At 40.1% G+C, this 16,286-nt stretch overlaps 1 protein-coding gene across 13 annotated transcripts in view; it reads right to left on the minus strand.

Annotated features, from left to right (window-relative positions):
- ZMYND11 (zinc finger MYND-type containing 11) overlaps positions 1–16,286 on the minus strand; it is a 122,520-nt gene that overhangs the window by 93,334 nt on the left and 12,900 nt on the right. The window lies entirely within an intron of this gene.

A 16,286-nucleotide genomic window follows, 5' to 3' on the forward strand; every position in this document is an offset into this window, starting at 1 on the left:
TGAATTGTTTCCTGAATTGCCTTTTCTGATTGTTCACTGCTGGTGGTATTGAAACACAACTGATTACAACTTTGCCAAACTGGTTTATTAGTTCTGATGACTTTCTTGTGGATCCCTTTTGAATTTCTAAATACCTGATCATGTGATCTTCAAATATAGTTTTATTGCTCCTTTTCCAATTTGGATGCCTTTTCTTTTTGTTGTCTAATTGCTCCAGCCAGAACTTCCAGTACTATGTTAAGTAGCAGTAATGAAAGTGGACATCTCTGTCTTGCTCCTGATCTCAGGAGGAAGGCTTTCAGTCTTTCACCACTGTCTACAGTATCAGCTTGGGCTTTCATAAATGCCCTTTACCATATTGAGGAAGGTCCGAGCAGCGCTAGATTTTTGACAGTTTTTAACTTGAAAGGATTTTGTCAAATGCCTTTCTGCATCAGTTGATACAATCATGTTTTTCTCCTTCATTCTACTAATGGGATACATCACACTGATGGATTTTATGTTGAGCCTTGCTTTTCTACTATAATTTTCACCTGGCCATTGTGTCCATTTGTGTCCCCCCAAAATTCATGTGCTTAAACCTAATGCCCAAGGTGATGGTATTAGGAGGTGTGTCCTTTAGGGAATGATTAGCTCATGAGGGTGGAGCCTTCATGAGTGGGATGAGTGGTCTTACAAAAGTGGGCCCAGAGGTACCCCCCCACCCCTTCCCCATGTAAGACAGGAGGTCAAAAGTCCAACTTGTTGGAAGGCTCTTCCCCAACCATGCTGGCACCCAGAATGGATGTCCAGCCTCCAGAACGGTGAGAAATAAACACCTGTTCTTTATAAACCACCTAGTCTGTGGGATTTTGTCACACCAGCCCAAACAGACCAAGACGCTGGTTTTAACATTTCATAAAATAAAACATATTTTAATCACAATAAAATAGACATCAGAAATACACTGTGATGTAAGAAAAGTGAAAAATGATAGTTTTTTATGAATCTGTATTTATTCCCTTTAAAGGACTTATCTTTGACTTTTATCAGTCTCTGAATGCGTGTTTGCCATGAACCATCAGAGATAGTATTTACCCTAAAATTATAAAAATGATGAACTACAGCCATGTTTTTGTTAACAATATTTGAAAGTTAGGAAAAAGAAAGCTGTGAAAAATTGAGATACATGAATTTCTTACTAATTTACGCCTGTCCCTTACAAAAAAAAAAATAAATGTAACTACACTTTGAATAAAATTGAGCTGTGTACAACTAGTCAGGTATACATATTCACTGTTAGAAATCTAGAATAAAAATTACTAAACAGAACATAATAGCAAAGCACCTGCCCATGAGAACCTGAAAACCTGAACTGAAAAAACCTGTCTGAAAGGCATCAAAGAACAAGCACACACTGAAATCTTACAGAATTTAAGATCAAGGAAAACAAAATACCAAGAGGTAAGTCACATTTCTTCTCTATAGGCTCCTGGCAATTCTATATGAACAGCTCAGAACACAAGCAAATCTTTCAACAGGTACAAGGCCTAGTTTGGGAGGAGGGGAATATTGTAATCCCACAAACTAAGTTTGGACACCAAAGGGCTGCATCCTAGGAGTAAGAAAACTACAAAGAATTCAACCTTCACATATAAAATAATTACCTAGCAAAAAATGAAAGTAGCTGATTAACTATAAAACTACCTACCATTTTTCTTAGACTTCAAATCATCTCAACTGCTGATAAGATTAATGTAATCTAGGACTACCGGGGTGGCGGGGGGGCTGGCTGTCTATCAGAAGCAAATATAAATCCTCTCTGGATAACATCATCGTGAATTTCACTTCATTCCTCTAATTTTTCATTACAGTATCTGGAACACCTGTAAAAATAACCAAATCCACAAAGAATAAGACAGTATCACCAAAAGGCAAGAAAAGCCAAACAAAAACAATAGAAACAAACTGCAGGAAGAGGTCTAGATGGTCCATTATGAGACACAGCCTTTAAAGTAACAATGCTTGATATGTTCAAGAAATTAAAAGATTCATAACTTCAGCAAAGAACATGAAATGAAAAGAAGCTAGATGGAAAGGATAGATTTGAAAAGATACTATAACTAAAGCACTCCATGAATAGTTTACCATCAGATTTGATACAGATGAAGAGAGACTTTCTGAACTGGAGGGTTACTTTCAAAAGGAAGTATCCACAGAACGCACGGATAAGCAAGAGCACGAGGCATACATGGACATGATAAGGTCTAACACATTTCACTGCAGTTCTAAGAAGAGAAAGAGGAAGACAGAAGAGGAACCAACGTTCAAAGAAATAGTGGCTAATTTTCAACAACTAACAAAGACATTTAGCCTCAGAATCAAGAGTCATTCCCAGAAAACAAAACCAAGTGAGCAAACAACTACACCTAGTCATTTCACAGTAAAATTGCTTGAAGCCAAAGATAAGAGAAGAGTTAAAGTCCCCAGGGGAAAAGCCATACTACCTTCAAATGAGCAGTACCACAACTTCAAGTGGACTTGTCAAAACAATGGACGTCACAAGATGATGAAATAATGTCTAAAAAGTTCTCAAGATAGCTGCCAATCAAAAATTCTATGCCTGCAAAAATGAAAGGTGACAACAGTTTATATAAAGCAAGACTTCATCACAGCAGTCCCATAATACAGATAATACAGACACTGGAGATATTCCTCGGGCATAAGAAGAATCCCAGATAAAAACGGATGCAGAGCAATGAGAAAGGAACAGATGTAGGGAAATCTAAGTAAATGTTGAGTGTACAAAACAACAATGTCTTCTAGATTTAGAATACATACAGAATTTAAATATTTAAGTTCCTTGAATTATCTGGGAAAAATAACTTATACTAGACCTTGATATATCAAAGACAGAAGTTACTGCCTCTACGGTAATTAATAAAAGGACAGTTAGTAAAAGAACACATAAATACCAAGTTATTAGGTGCGGAAAAAAGAATACAAAATGCTTTATTAACACCATCCCCAACAACAACAAACAAGAGAGAAAAAAGAGCAAGATGGATAAAAAACATATTATGATGCCAGATTAAAACCCAAACACATCAGTAATTACATTAGATCTAAACAGACTACTTCAATAAGAGACGGCAATTTTGAGCCTGGATTTTAGACAAAAACTCAGCTATGTGCTGCTCTCAAAAAAACAAATCTTAAATATAACGACATGAAAAGTTTGTAAAGAAAAGAGTAAAAAGAAAAAAAAAGTACTATGCAGAAATATTATCAAAAAGAAAGCTGGGGGGCACCTGGGTGGCTCAGTCTGTTAAGCATCTGCCTTGAGCTTAGGTCATGATCTCAGAGTCCTGGGATTGAGCCCCTGCATCAGGTCCCTGCTCAGCGACGAGCCTGCTTCTCCCTCTGCCTGACGCTCCCTCTGCTTGTGCTCTCAAATAAATAAATAAAATCTTCAAAAAAAAAAAAAAAAAAAAAAAGAGCAAGCTAGGAAGACTGTAATAACTAAGTATTACTAAGGAAAAACAGGGTCATTTCATTATAATAAAAAAATTCAACTTAATATTCTAAGGTTTATGTACTTAACATGTCAAAACATATAAAGCAAAACAATTGACAAAACAAAGAAAAACAGACAAATCCAATCACAACAGATTCTAACATCTCTCTCACAACTGATAAAAAACGACTAAATACGTAGATTTTCAACGTTTGACAAGCCTGACCTCATCTACATAAGCGTCTTCAGTCAACAAGTGCAGTGTTTACCAAACGGATCACTTACGACGGAGAGCAAGTCTCAACAAATTTCAAAGGACTGAAATTATATAGCTTGCTCTCTGCCCACAGCAGAACTGAAGAAGAAATCAGTAACAAAAGATAATACAGAAATTCCTGTTTTGGGAAGCTAAACAACATACTTCTAAATAACGTATAAGTCACTGAAAAAAGTCACAATAAAAATCAAGAACTGTAACAGGGGTGCCTGGGGGGCTCAGTTGGTGAAGTGTCTGCCCTCAGCTCAGGTCATGATCCCAGGGCCCTGGAATGGAGCCTCACGTCCAGCTCTCTGCTCAGCGGGAAGCCTGCATCTCCCTCTGCCTGCCACTCCCCCTGCTTCTGTTTCTTCTCGGTTGTATGTCTCTCTAATAAATAAATGAAGTCTTTAAAAAAAAAAAAAGAAAAAGAAAAAGAAATGTAACAAAGGGAATGAAATTATAATGAAAGGAATGAAATAGTAATCATCAAAAATTTTAAGATGTACTTGAAACTTATACCTTAACTGCATATATAAGGGGAGGCACTAAATAATGTAAACATCCATCTCGAGAAAAATCTAAAATAAAAAATTAAACCAAATAAATGGAAGGAAATTACACACATACACACACCACACACAGAACGGAAATCAATGAATTACACAACAAATACACAAAAGAGAGATTCAATAAAAGGAAAAGCTGATTCTCTGAAAAAACAAGATTGATAACCCCTGGTTAAACTACCAAATGACTACTAAAACAGACACGAGAAGAAACAGAAAACCTGAATAAGTCTTCACCTATTAAAAAAGGTTAGACTGATGATTGAAATTTTTCCCACAAAGAAAAACTCCAGAGCCACATAGCTTCACCTACAGTCTACCAAATCTTTCAAGAGAAACACCAACCTTACAGAAACTTCCTGAGAACAGAAAAAGAGGAAATACGTCACAAGTTGTTACGTAACATCAACATAAGCCTAATATCAAAACCTGAAAGGGACACTGAGAGGAAGTTAGAGGCCTTTGTCGTTCATATTCATGAATGCAAAAATCCTAATATTAGCAAATCAAATCCAGAAATACATAAAATACAATACAGTGTGACCCAAGTTTGTTACAATCTTTGCAATTCACCCATTAACAGAGTAAAGGAAAATAATAAAATCAGCTCAATAATGCAGAAAAGCTCTGAATAAAATTCTTCATCCTTTCATAACAATCAAAGCAAAATAGAAATAGAACAGAAACTCCTTAATCTGAAAAAGGGTATCTACATAAAACCACAGCAGAAAAACCACTCAATGAAATGATGGAAGTTTTGGCTCTGCAAGTGAGAATGAGTGAAGACACCCATCCTTACCACTTTGTACTCAACACTGTGCTGGAAGACCTAGTCAGAGCAGTAAGGCCAGAAATAAAAGATATGCAGACTGGAAAAGAATAATTACAACTGTCATTCAGACAGGACACACATCTACCTATGGAGAAATCCAAAAAATCTACAGATGAATTACTAAATTAATAAATGTCTTCAATATCAGGAGATCAGAGAGGAAATGGGGCTTACGCACATCTCCTGTCTCTAACCCTCAGAACTGTTGCTGAACTCAGCCCGAAACCCAGGCATCTGTCGCCTGCTGGAATGGACACAAACGAGGGGCACCTGGGTGGCACAGTTGAGGGCAGGACTCTGGTTTTGGCTCAGGTCACTATCTCGGGGTTCTGAGATCAAGGCCTACAATGGGCTCCACACTTGGTGGGGAGTCTGCCTGAGAGTCCGTCTCTCTCCCTCTGCTTCTCTCCCTGCGTGCATGCACCCTCTCACTCTAAGTAAATCTTTTAAAAAAAAAAGAGAGAGAGAGAGAGAGACAGAGACAGAGAGAGAGAGAGAGATTGTACATAAACGCACTTCCTGCCCAGCAGTAGCCCTCGCAACCAATCAGGTACAGATGAGTGTAACTGCAGCCACACCAGCACCAACCACATTTCGTTCAAAACAACTTTTATAAATTCCCTCTTTCCCCTTTAAAACTCTAACCTCCTTTATCTCTCTGGAGCACACTACTGATTTTGGTCAACTCTGGGTCTCCCGGATGGCAATCCCTAAGAGTCCAAATAAATGTACACATTTTAATTTGCAGGTTGCAGTTTTGTCTTTTATTGGTCAACCTTAGTAACAATGAGTAAATGAAAAAAATTAAGATGTTACTTACAGGGACGCCTGGGTGGCACAGTCAGTTAAGTGTCCGACCGTTGGTTTTGGCTCAGGTCGTGTGATCTCAGGGTCATGAGATCAAGCCCCACATCAGGCTCCATGTTCAGTAGAGTCTGCTTAAGACTCTCTCCCTCTGCCCCTCTCCCCCAAAATAAATAAATAAATGTTTTAAAAATATATTATTTACAGGGGCGCTTGGGTGGCTCAGTCGTTAAGCGTCTGCCTTCGGCTCAGGGCGTGATCCCGGCGTTATGGGATCAAGCCCCGCATCAGGTTCCTCCGCTGGGAGCCTGCTTCTTCCTCTCCCACTCCCCCTGCTTGTGTTCCCTCTCTCTTTGGCTGTCTCTCTGTCAAATAAATAAATAAAATCTTTAAAAAAATTAAAAAAATTAAAAATAATAAAAATATATTATTAACAATATCACCCAAAAAAGTCAGATCTAGGAACAAATTTAACAAAAGATACGCAAGATCTCTATCCAGAAAGCCACAAAACATTGAGAAAAAGTAAAACTGACTTAAGTAATGGAAAAATACCTCATATTCACAGATTAGAAGATAATTATAAAAATGTTCTTTCACAAACGGATTTAAAATTCACTGCAAATCCAATAAATATTCTAGTAGAATTTTGTGTGTAAATTAACAAAAAGGTTCTGAAATATATATGGAAATGTAAATGGTCAAGAATGGCCAGTAACATAAACAAATAAATAATAAGGCCATAATGAATAAAATAAAATTGGGAGATCTGATACCATATATCAAAATTTATAGTAAAGCTACAGCAATTAAGACTGTCAGATAAGGACACAAAGGGTCATAAATTCATGGAAAGTAAGAGAGAACCCAAGAACAGACTCGTGTCCATGGACACTAGACTTAGGTGAAAAAGAAGGCATCAAAGAGCAGTGGATTTAAGGTAAGGCTTTCCAGAACAGGAGACAATTAGATACCCATACGGGGAAAAGAAAACCAGATAACCAGCACAACACACACCAAACCTAATTCCCAATAGATTATGTGAACATACAAGCTTCCAGAAGACAGTGTAGCATACTATTTTCATGACCTCAAAATGGAGAAAGCTTTCTTATACAGGAAACCCACAAACAGTAAATTGCTAAACAGGACAACATTAAAGTTAAAAATTTCTTTATAAAGCGCTGTCATAGGACAGTAAAAATTAAAAGACAATCCCAAGCACAAGGAAGGTATGAGCCGAAAGCGCTGGCATACTCTGCTGCTTGAAGTGTAGACTGTGTACTGCTTTCGACAACAGCCTGGACTTACACATTAAAGCGGAACGTTCTACTCCTAGGTATACACACTCAACAGAAACGCATGCACGGGGTCACCAGAAGACAGGTACAAGAATTTCAAAGCAGTGGGGGCACCTGGGGGGCTCAGTCAGTTAAGCATCCAACTCCTGGCTTCAGCTCAGGTCGTGATCTCAGGGTCACGAGATCCAGCCCTGCACTGGCCCCGCACTTGGCACGGAGTCTGCTTACGACTCCCTCTCCCTCCACCCCTCCCCACACCACACTCTCTCACTCTAAAATCAGTCAATCAATCTTTTAAAAAACAAAACGGAACAAAGTCCTGCCATTTGCGACAACATGGATGGACCTTAAGGGCATTATGCTGCATGAAACAGGTCAGAGACAGGTACTGCGGTCACACGTACCGAGCGCACAGTAACCACGGTTAACAATACTCTATCGTGTGTCTGAAAACTAGCGAGAGTAAACCCTGAAAGTGGTCCTCACAAGGACAAAACCATGTACGTGAGGTGACAGAGGTTAACTTATTGGGGTGATCGTTTCACATAAATGAATGCATCGAGTCATCATGCTGTACGCCAAAGACTAATAGAACGTTACATGTCAACTGTTTCTACATCAACTGTCCTTGTGCATTTTATCTTGACCATGTCAGAAACACACGAGCACACACAAAATGACCAAACACACAGCTCTGCCGTCTACTGCAGATTTCATCATAAAATGAAAGTCTGCAAAGAATCAAATTCTGAAAGAGATTTGGGCTGTAAACTCTTATAAACAACTGATTAAACAAACAAAATGGGCACATCATCTCGACCTAAAACTTCTGGAACTGCAGCGTGAAACCCAAACTGTTAGTTCTCCTGCTTTGCCCTAAACAATTTCAGTTTTACATAAAGTGGGTAATCTATCTGACTTTAGTGAGTATTTATGTACAGAAATTCTTGTTAAAAACTCTAGTAATTTACACTTCTAACAGAAGCATAAATATAAAAAGCTTAAAATTTCTAAAATGTGAAAACTTTTTATTTAAAGAAGAAACTTTTCCTAAGAATGTCATCTGCAAACAAAAGGGAGTAAAGCTAGTAACTACTCACTTCTGTGGGGACAGAAAGAACTAGAAAGATGTAAAAGACTGAAAGATTAAAAAGATTAAAAGATTAGGGTTTTTTTTTTAACATTTTGTAACATAAAACTAATTAAACAGAACACAAATGTCTCTCCTTATTGAGCAAAGATATTTTGTTATGCAAAAATATTATATAACAAAGAGATGAAAATATTTGCTTTTAGACAACACTCCTAATTTTGCATTTCCATATTGTTGAACCAAGGAAATTTTTTTTTTTAAAGATTTTATTTATTTATTTGACAGAGATAGAGACAGCCAGCGAGAGAGGGAACACAAGCAGGGGGAGTGGGAGAGGAAGAAGCAGGCTCATAGCGGAGGAGCCTGATGTGGGGCTCGATCCCACAACGCCGGGATCACGCCCTGAGCCGAAGGCAGACGCTTAACCACTGTGCCACCCAGGCGCCCCAAGGAAATTCTTTTCAACCAGTAATCTTAATTGATGTAATCATTGGAAATTTATGAAATGACAAGCATATATATTGTATTTTTGTCATAATTTTGTCTTCTAGTGAAATTTTTAAGTTTTTAATTCCTGTTTACACAGGAGTTAATTCCTGTAATGTTAGTTTCAGGTGTACAATGTAGTGATTCAACATTTCCATCCATCACCTGATGCTCATCACAGGTGCGCTCCTTCACCCCATCACCTGTCTCCCCCACCCCCCACCACCTCCCCTCTGGTGACCAGCAGTGTGTTCTCTGTAGTTGAGTCTTTTTGTTTCTTTTTCTTTCTTCATTTGTTTTTTCTGCAATTCCACATGAGTGAAATCATATGGTATCTCCTTCTCTGACTTATCTTTGATGAGAACAATACCCTCTAGGGGTGCCTGGGTGGCTCAGTCGTTAAGCGTCTGCCTTTGGCTCAGGGCGTGATCCCAGGGTCCTGGGATCGAGCCCCACATCAGGCTCCTCTGCTGGGAGCCTGCTTCTTCCTCTCCCACTCCCCCTGCTTGTGTTCCCTCTCTCACTGGCTGTCTCTCTGTCAAATAAATAAATAAAATCTTTAAAAAAAAAAAAAAAAACAATACTAGCTCCATCCACCACGTTGCAAATGGTAGGTGACTTAACTACTTTTTCTAAAATATTCTGAATACCTAAACATTAACTCTTTAATATTAAAGGAAACTACCGTTAGCTGTCTACAGCAGTTCACACTAAAAGCACACCTAACTTTGTTTAATGGGTATACAAGAAAATAGAGATGCAGCTCTACAATCAAGTCTCTTCAGTAGAAAAAGCTTTCACGATGTGCTTCTTTTAAAAGCCCATCCTCTAGTCATCATGCATCCAAGGTCTATGAGCACCCGCTCCTTGCCAAGCACTGCTCTAGGTACTTGGGCCATCATGGACAAGCCAGAAAGGCGGGTGGGGGCAGACAAGAAACATAAAAATGACATGAATTCAGATAGGGCCAAGTCCTATGAAGGAAGGAGAGGGGAGGGCTCCGGCAATGGTTATGTCAGTGTCACAGGCCACAGGCACCTGGATGGCTGACTAGACCCGGTCTCTGGGTGAGATTACCATCTGAATCTGTGAACTCAGCAAAGCAGACTTCTCTCCCCACTGTGAGTCAGCCTCTCCCAATCCACAAGGGGCCTGGACAGAACAAAAGGCTGAGGAAGGAGGGAGGTGCCTTTTCTTTCTGCCTGTTAAGGTGGCCATCTCACCTCCTCTCCTGGCTTGGGACGGGCATTTACACCATCAGCTCCCCTGGCTTTCAAGCCTTTGGACTTGGACAGGAGCACACCACCAGCTTTCCTGGTCTCCAGCTTACAGATCTTGGGCCCCCCTACCCCCAGCCTCCATAAACACACAATAAATCTCCGTTTGTGGGCACGCACACGTCCTACTGGTTCTGTTTCTCTGGAGAAGCCTGCCTCATACAGCTCCTCTGCTTTGGTCAAGTTGCTACGGTAGTCCTTAGTGTCTGCTCACCAAATTCTTACAGTTCTTGTCCCCAGCACTGGTGGGACTGCACCAGCTTCCCGCTTTCCTAAAACTGGCTTGGCCACGTGACTAGATCTGGCAAATGGATTCTGAGTAAAAAGGATCTATGCCCATTCTATTTGGAAGATTTAGAATCCCTCTATGATCTACTATGCTTTTTCTCCTTTATGCCATGGGTCATGACAATGCTCCAGATGGTGGCTGCTGTGTCATCCTGGATCCCAGAATGAGCACAGTGCACAGCAGACAGAGCTCCCAGCCAATCTGTGAGAGATGTGTCCAATGAGCAGGAGTCACTGTTCTTTTAAGCCACTGAGATGTGGAGGTCGCTTGTTATAGCAGCATAACCTAACTAATCCTGACTCTCCTAGAAAATTAAGGAGATTCTATTTGAGGTAAGACCTGAATGATGAAAAAGAACCAGTCATGCAAAGGGAAAACACGTGTTTTAGGCCACAACAGGAAAGCCTGGGACGGGGGACACAGAAGGGGCAGTGGCCAGACTGTGCAGAGGCAGGTCTATGAAGATCAAACCACACAGGGTCCAAAGGCCAGAGGAACCAAACCAGCATAGATTTCCACACTTCAACAGGCAGCAACAGAGAGGATTTCAAACTTGAGTAGGGCAGGAGTGGCAACATAATCTGATTTAAGAAGGTAATCCTTAGATGACAGAACAGAGTTTTCTCTTCTACCCCTAAAAGTAACAAACAAAACCAAACAAACATCTTTGATGAACATATACTCCACAAAAAATGGAAAAAGATAAATGCAGGAACTACAAATGTTCTGGCCAGAAAGCAGACTTACACAGGGCTGTACTGATGACAGCAGCTGCCTCCAACTCCAGAAAAGGTTGGGAACAGGGAGCAGCAGGTACTGGGATACTCAGGGATGCTGAGTAAATGGCTTCATGTGACAGACTGGAGGAGAAGCAGTTTGACTCCTGGATCTGCTGCGTCATCAGCTTCAGCCAGACGGCAGCCCACCCTCATCCCTGAGGAAGCAGGCGATGCCGGCTACGAATATGCAGAACCAGAAAGCACAGCCACGAACAAGAAGGGTGCAGGGGAGATGCAGACGACACATAGGGGGTTATATAAAAATTCTACATGATGAACTGTAAACACCTGGCATCTCCTTTCTTCCACCAAATTCCAGGTACCTGATCTCAGGCTCAGGCAAGAGGCCAAATGAGAACTTTCCAGATAAATTAAATTATCTCAGAGAAAGGACCTTTAGACACTGATGTTTGAGGGAACCTAAGAAACAGCCATCTGGCCCCCTGACACCCCCATAGTAAAGCCCATACACAATTTCAACTAGCTTTCTAGTGCCTCACACTTCAATATGGACAGACAGCCAAGGATCACCAGACACTGGAGAACAGCCTCTCAGTAAAAGAGAAAAAGGTCATTTCACACAAACAGAAAAGGGGGTAGGGGGACAAGGGACTTAAACAGAAAATGAGAGAATAGTAAAGATTTTCAAAATACACATAACTAATATCATCAAAGAGACAGGAAAAGAATTGCATCTATGAACCCATAAACAGAACACCATGAACAGGAATATTGAGAACATTTTTAAAGATGATAAATAACATATTCCCTTAAAGGAATAAAAGATAAAGTTGAGGCAATGTCTCATAAAGTTGAACAAAAAGAAAAGAAATGCACAGTCGGAGACTGGAGGAGAGAATCTGACAGGCGGTACACTATCTGAGTAACTAGAGTTTCACAAAGAGACTCTGGAGAGGAGAAAGTGATTCGAGAGAAGCAGGCGGAAAGGGCCGGTCAGGTGCCCGGTGCGGGGATGGCAGGAGGATGGGGAGCAGAAGCGCCTCCAGGCTGCACAGCCGCAGGGAGGCCACACACTGGGAGGTGTCTGGCAAGCCAGGAAATGAGGGGTCAGTGCCTTCTAAATTCTGAGGAAAAATCATTTTCAACACAAATTTCCGTAACTACTCCAATGATCAACTAGGGAAGTTTGAATTGTTAGTGAAGAGCCTTTCCATGTGCAGACAACCAATATGAGTAAACACACCATCATCAAGGAAGACCCGGGAGTCCTGTGCTATCACAGAACAGGACTGAACACAGGAAGCAGAAGGAGGGAATTCCTGGACCAAGTGCTCTAGAGCAGACCCCAAGAGAACCCAGTCCACATCAGACAGAGCACGAGAAGGGTCAGGGTGAAATGGAGAATATCTTAGGTTTAATAAACACACAAATTTATACTATAAACAATAAGCAATAAGTTTATGGATATCCTTGCAGAAATCTTAAGTAAAACTTTTGCAAGCAGAACCAAACAGCACATTAAAATAAACACAGTTTCCCAAGAATGAAGTGATGGTTCGACATTAGGAAACACATGAACATAATTAACACAAGAGCTTAGAAGAACAGGATTACTCTGTAAGTGCTAAAGAAGGGCTTGACAAAATTTAACATCCATTCATGTAAAAAACACAAACTGAGGAATACTATATGTACATATGCATGTATATAGCGACAAAGCCAGCATTACTGAAGAAATATTAGAGAATTCTCTGCTAAAATAAAGAGTTACGGGTCCTCGCTACGTCTGTTCTTCTTCAATACTGCACTGGAGGTATTTTCCAATGCAGGGACACAGCAGGAAGCAATCAGAACAGAAATTGGGGGGGGGGGGTAGCACTATCTCTATTAGCACATGATGCAGACGGTATGATTATGCATCCAGAAACATAAAAAGAATGAAAACTACAACCAAAATACTTTAATAAAATGGGATAAAAAAGTAACATGTAGCAATCAACGCCTTTAGATATGAACAATAAAGTTAAAAGAAATAAAAAAAAATACATCCCATTTACAAAAACGAAGATAAAAGAAACTGAAATATCTGGTAGAATCCAATATGGTGAGGATTATAAAATGCTCCTGAAAAATATAAATGTATAATTGAGTGGATAGGAAAGATCTATCATGTTCTTGGGTAGAAAGGCTCAATATCATCAAAATACCAACTCTTCCTATGTTAATGTATAAGTTAACGCAATTGCATTTACAATACTCAAAATTTTTTTTTCTGGAGCAAGAAAACATTTTTTATAAAACTTCATTACAAATAGCAAACATTTCCAAAAAAAGAAGGACAATGAGAAAGAGCTAGCTCTAGCAGGAACACATAATTGTTAACAAATATAATTTATAGGGGTGGTACCAGAACATGAAAAGACAGATTAACAGAACAAGATAAAAAGTTCAGATTTAGCCCCAAATGCTTACAGAAATCTATTCAAAGAGTAATCTACTCCATTTAAAGAAAACCATTTCTCACCTATCAGACTAGTGGAAACAGAAGAGTCTGGCAATACCCTCTATGTACCTTGTTGGTGGGAGCGCAAACGGCACAGTCCTCATGGGAGGGAAGGTGGCAGTAACCACCAAAATCACCTACGCTTTTACAGTCACAAATGTTATGTGCACAAGGCCATGTATCACAGTGCTACCTGTAATACTGACTGCTTCGATACGGCATGGGGCACCCCCATAGAGGAGCACAGAGCAGGTATAAAGAAGAATGGGGGTCATGTAAAAAGGCACCGAAGAAGGCTTCGTGAAAATTAGAAGCTCCTATGCTTCACAGGATAGCATCACAAAAGTGAAAAGACAATCCAGAAAAAGGACAAAATATCTGCCAATCATGTATCTGATAAAAGACTTCTATGCATAACCTAGAAAAAAAATTCTTAAATTTGTTAAAAAGACAACCCAGTTGAAAGATGGGCAATGACATGAACAGACATCAGGACATGGAGACATTTCCCCAAAGATAAATAAATGACCAGTAAGCACATGAAAAGATGCCTGACATCATCGGTCATCAGGAAAATGCAAATCAAAACCACAGTGAGACAGTACTTCACGCTGGTAAGACTAGACTCAGCCAAGGAGACAACAGCAAGCGCTAGCAAAGACGGAGAGGCTGGTTGCCTCAGATGTAAAACACGGCAGCTGGTTTTGAAAACCGTTCAGCAGTTTCTCAAAAGAGTAGGAAAGAAGTTGACAGATGACCCAGCAATTTTTCTTGGCAAATGACAAAGAGAACTGGAGAGGTGTTGGTCAAACGGTAAATATTCCCAGACAGAAGAGAAGAAAGTTCTGGGGGCATAATGCACAGCCCTGTAATTATAGTTAACAACACCATATGATGCACTTGAAAGCTGCTGAGAGCAGACCTTAAATGTTCTCACCACAAAACAGAAATCCTAATCATGGCAGGTGATGGAGCTGTTGGCTAACTCCATGGCGGTGACTGTATGGAAGCGCGTAAGTGCATCCGCTCAACACGTGGTACACCTTACATACAGCATGAAGGAACGAAGCTCTGACACACGCTACCACGTGGAGGAACCTTGACAACAGTATGCTCAGGGACAGAATGTGGACACAGAAGGTCACCGGCCACAGGCCTCTACCCACAGGAAAAATCCAGGATGGGCCAATCCTCAGGCACAGNGCACCATTTTCAGAAAGCCCTAGAAACCACTGAATTGTGCACTGAAAACGCAAGTCACAGAAGCCAAAGAACACCCTCTCATTCAAGTGAGATGCCATACACAAAAGTAGGATTACGCGAACCTTCCACGCTTCAACAATTAACATTTTGCCATATATTTTAAATCTATATTATTTTCCTCAAGTTCCCAAGACGTAGTATCAAACATTCAATACTGTACATAGTAGCTTATCCTTTTTTTTTTTTTTTTTTTTTTTTTAAGATTTGATTTATGTCAGAGAGTGAGAGAGCATGAGCAGGGACAGGGGCAGAGGCAGAGGGAGAAGCAGACTCCCCGCTGAGCAGGGAGCCCAACGTGGGGCTCGATCCCAGGACTCTGGGACCATGACCTGAGCTGAAGGCAGACGCTTCACTGACTGAGTCACGCAGAAACCCCCATAGTAGTTTATTTTTTATTTTTTAAGATTTTTATTTATTTATTTGACAGAGAGCACATGCAAGGGAGCTGGAGGGGGAGAGGAGAAGCAGACTCCCCACTGAGCAGGGAGCACAATGCAGGGCTGGATCCCAGGACCCTGAGATCATGACCCCAGCCGAAGGCAGACTCTTAACCAACTGAGCCACCCAGGCACCCCAGTAGCTTATGCTTCATAACAGAAAATAACAGTGATTAAGTATAAATTATAAAATTCAGTTTAAAATAACTTTTTATAACATCCTCCTGTCCTCTGCCAGCAAATATCAAAGATAGAGTATATACTGCCAAGTTTCAAATATCAATGAAAAGATTAAAATATTACTAAGAAGGTATTTTTTGTTTGTTTGTCTTTTAAGATTTTATTTATTTATTTGACAGAGATAGAGACAGCCAGCGAGAGAGGGAACACAAGCAGGGGGAGTGGGAGAGGAAGAAGCAGGCTCCCAGCAGAGGAGCCTGACGTGGGGCTCGATCCCACAACGTCGGGATCACGCAATGAGCCGAAGGCAGACGCTTAACCGCTGTGCCACCCAGGTGCCCCTTTTGTTTGTATTCTTAATTTGACTCAAATTAATTTGTACTTTTACTAATAAGTACCCTGAGTCATGCCCTGGATATTCATGAAAATGCAGACCAAACTATGCTACCTCTCAGAAAAATATAATCTACTACCAAATTTACGGTTTTCACACTATCTAAAGGTGAGCATACTAGAGCTTTTTTAAATTTAAATAAGGGTCTTTAAGCTAAAGTATTCATATCCCTGATTACCATATTTAAGAAATTAATCACATGACAAGGAAAAAAGCTTTCCAACAAGTTACTGTTACAGGACTCACATAAGTAAAAAACACTAAAAAACAAATAGTTTATCCTTATTTAAAAACAAGATGTGTAAAACTTGTTGAATCATTACATTGCACATCTGAAACTAATGTAACACTGCATGTTAACTATAC

The sequence above is a fragment of the Ursus maritimus genome, unplaced genomic scaffold (assembly GCF_017311325.1).
Source record: "Ursus maritimus isolate PB19 unplaced genomic scaffold, ASM1731132v1 scaffold_31, whole genome shotgun sequence".
Lineage (NCBI taxonomy): Eukaryota > Metazoa > Chordata > Mammalia > Carnivora > Ursidae > Ursus > Ursus maritimus.